Consider the following 3,899-nt stretch of genomic DNA (forward strand, 5'->3'; position numbering starts at 1 on the left):
GGGGGGGAGGGGGTAAAGAGGGAGGGAGGGAGAGGATAGTGGGTAGAAATGGGTTTTGGTCTTTGTCCCAGGAGTGAGACGGAAACTACGCAAAAACCAAGAAAACTCAACGTGGACATTTTAAGAAGAGGCGAGGAACCGATGCAAATGTCAATACAAAAAAATTGAAAAATGAAACGCACACACACAGTAATAAGAGAGAGGTCTTTGTTAGTTTTCCTATTGAAATGCATAGATAAGATATTATTGAACTTAAAAAAAGTAAGAAATCGTCACGCCCAAGGATTCTATGTGATGTTCGAGGACATTCGAGGCAGCAGCAGATCTTCTTTTTCATCTTTTTTTCAGCCAGTGTTTGTCTGTTTGTTGCCGCTGGTGTTTCTGTGTTTCCGTGCTGCATGAGGAGAGAGGGACTTGCTTTGAGACTTTGAGATTGACTCAAACATCAACACTCACTTGAGTGTGTACGCATGTGAGCGGGTTTGTAATCAAAAAATGTATACACACATATATATATTCGCACACACACACATTTAGAGTTTAGAGGAAACACCTCCATACCGTCATCCCCATCGTCAAAGCTGGGGCTTTTCTTACCTCACCTGCTGGTCACCTGACTTCTTTCAGCCAATCAGGGATTCTTAAACCAAGCGTTGCCGCCGCAGGATGTTTTTAAAGGTCTTTGTTTCTTAAAGGCAGCAGCTTTATGCTAACTGATCCTCGCAGCGGTGGCTTTTTTTCCGGACACAGTTTGAATCTCCGCTGTATCATTTTTTCAGAAGATTTGGGTTATTACAAGACAAATAAAAGTGTGAAAATGATGGTTTAATATAATATCGTTTATAAAATGTTCTGTTTTTGTTCAAGGGGTAAGAGAGGTGGCTTTTCAATAAATGGGGTGGGACTTTCTGGTTGATTTTTTTTTTTTTAAAGAGTGAATCAAACAGAATTGCCACTTTGCATGATGTGTTCATAACGTGTACATGAGGTCGAGGCATCTTTATGGGAGGGGGAGCGGAGTTAAAGGGGGGGGGGGTGGGTCTCATTCCCAGCGCTATCGGAGATGCAATAGATTTCTCTACAAAGAGTCTCTTTGAGGTGCAATTGGAAAAGGGTCTTGTTAGAAATGACAAAGGAAAACAGGAGTGGGGCCGCTTCGGGGAGCCCACCACCACATATTTGGGGTCACAACAGACTCCTTCAGATATACAGTATATATATTTACCCTCAGATGCTGTACTACAGAGGGGGTTTCCAACATCTCTCATTTGACCGGTCCCTGGTCCATTCATACCGCGGAGGGGCGATTCAGGGAGGACCCTGATATACGGCAATATTTAAAAAAAACAGGGTCTGCCCCGTTTTAGTTTCTCCTGCATTATTTTTCCATTTGATACAAGAGTAATACGAGATATTTTGAATAGATGAGGGTCTTTTTTCCTCAAAATTATGGATATAATACTGAATAAATAAGCAACTTCTTTTTTTATTATTATTTAGAATAATGTTTGAGTTCAACCTTTTCCATGCTTCATACTTTATTTGGTTAAATCAGAGAGCGTTTCTGGGTGGGCTTGTTCCTAAATTGTTTCTCATGTATGTTTCCCCCCACTTGTATGAGACCATTCCCACAATATTTGTGGACTACCTGATAATTAACTTATCATTTTTGTGAACCTAAATAAATATTGTATGTCAACCTAAGCGGTATTGGTTTACTGGGAAATGGCCGTGTGTGTGTGTGTGTGTGTGTGTGTGTGTGTGTGTGTGTGTGTGTGTGTGTGTGTGTGTGTGTGTGTGTGTGTGTGTGTGTGTGTGTGTGTGTGTGTGTGTGTGTGTGTGTGTGTGTGTGTGTGTGTGAATGACAGTGGGAAAATGGATGCGTCATAATCTCACATACAGTCAGCCAGCCGGACTACATACTCGTGTCCTACAAACCTCACTCTCTCTCTCTCAGTCTGTCTCCAATTCAAATTCAAACAAGCTTTATTGTCATGACCATAATGACAAATATAACAGACTACTCTATACAGTTGTGTATGTACCAAAATAAATAAATACATTCATGGTTGGTGGCCTTCAACATCAAGACAAAATTATTGCTATTTGTCCAGCATATAGCTCATACTATATATACATAATACTTCCCTCATGTTGTGGCAGGCATTATTTTCCCAGTGGCTTACTTTTTTAATTAAATTACATTTGTCTTGAATCAATTCAGTTCAAATGGCCCTTTTATGGTTTATGGGTTTTACCTTTCCTTAGTGTGTTATACAGGTTGTTGTGTAGGATACAGTAAAAGCACGAAATACAAATATGAACCATTGCATGAAAGAACCCCTTTAGTATGTATATTAATATTACATCTCCCTCTCTTTCTGTCTGACAACTAAGAAGTCTGTCTGAAGTTTTACAAGGAAGACGTGCCAAATCCAAAATGGAGAAAGTCTTCTGAAAGAGACCACCTCTATGTTCGCCCTAAAGCCACACCTCTCCAGATGTAAACACAAACTAACCAGAGCTGTCCACACACACAAACACACGTGTGCGCGCGCACGCACGCACACACACACACACACACACACCACAAATGCCAGTGGTGTAATGGTCATTATAGCGAAAGGGTCAAAGAGTTCTCCGTGTCCTCAGCCCACCTCCTGGCTACTTCCACAGGAAATAAAACAGTCTCTGCTGATGCATACATAAACGCAGCAAGTGGAGTTCAGTTATAAAAAAGGACAAACAATAATACTATTATAGAAGAGAATATGGCAACAATAACGCCATTTTGCGATCTAACCCGATCTAGCCTAATATCACAATATCGATAAAGTATAGTTCTTATATCAAGGCCTGTCTCAAGGCAACCACTACTTAACTTATTTCCCTTTTTATCACAACCTCACTGCAAAGAGTGCTGTGAATTGAAAATCTATTTGGGTGTCGTCGTAGTTACTGTAAAATAGCTAATGGTAAGTACCCACTGTTTCTATTTACTCCCAACAAACTGCTGATGTCAACAAACATAACTCATATTCTGAAGTCCTCACTTTGCCATGAAGGAGCCACCAGACACCACATGAAAGATTCACCCTCCAGCAGCATCTTAAATCATCAGATTACATGACAGCACCCACTTATTAAAAGAGGATGAGGAAATGCATCGTTAACATCAGATGTTGGTGTACTGCTGTGGAGTTTAGAGTATCTAACCTTAACGCTAAAGAGGTCCATATTTTGTTCTGGGTCACTGCATGCTGTGGACACAACACAGCCTGTGTAAACAGCGCTTTATTAGCCAGCTGCTGTGGGAATTACCACTGGTGATTTAGTTTGACCTTAATCTAGGGTAATTGTATTTTCTGTTTACAAATAGGACTACTTTTCAGAAATGTTCCAGTCTTTTATTGACCTCCTTATTATGTATCTTTAATGCCAACAGATCTTTTTATTTGTATTTTATCTTTGTATTTCTGGCGTTATTCTGAACTGGAGAATCGTTCACAAACCTAATTCCCCCTTTGATAATTAACGTATTTCTAAATCTGAAATCAGTTTAAGTGCACTACAGCACAACTATATCTTACTTCAATTCTACTTAAAGGCACCCTGTAACAGGGGCGGTTCTAGGGGGGGCAGGAGGGGGGCAATGCCCCCTGACACTGCCTTTGGACCCCCCCTATGGCCCCCCCTGAAAATGAAAAAAAAAAGTTTATTATTAAACTATTAATAATATGGCTGACGGAATAGGTGGAACTAACGATATTTCTAATTCTAGTCAGACCAATTAGAGAGAGCACACCTTTATCTATTTCATATAGTTGTAAAAACTAAAGTAAGAAATCATTCCAATGTATAACTATATATATATATATATATATATAACTATAATATAA

The sequence above is a fragment of the Pseudochaenichthys georgianus genome, chromosome 19 (genome assembly GCF_902827115.2).
Source record: "Pseudochaenichthys georgianus chromosome 19, fPseGeo1.2, whole genome shotgun sequence".
Taxonomy (NCBI): Eukaryota; Metazoa; Chordata; class Actinopteri; order Perciformes; family Channichthyidae; genus Pseudochaenichthys; species Pseudochaenichthys georgianus.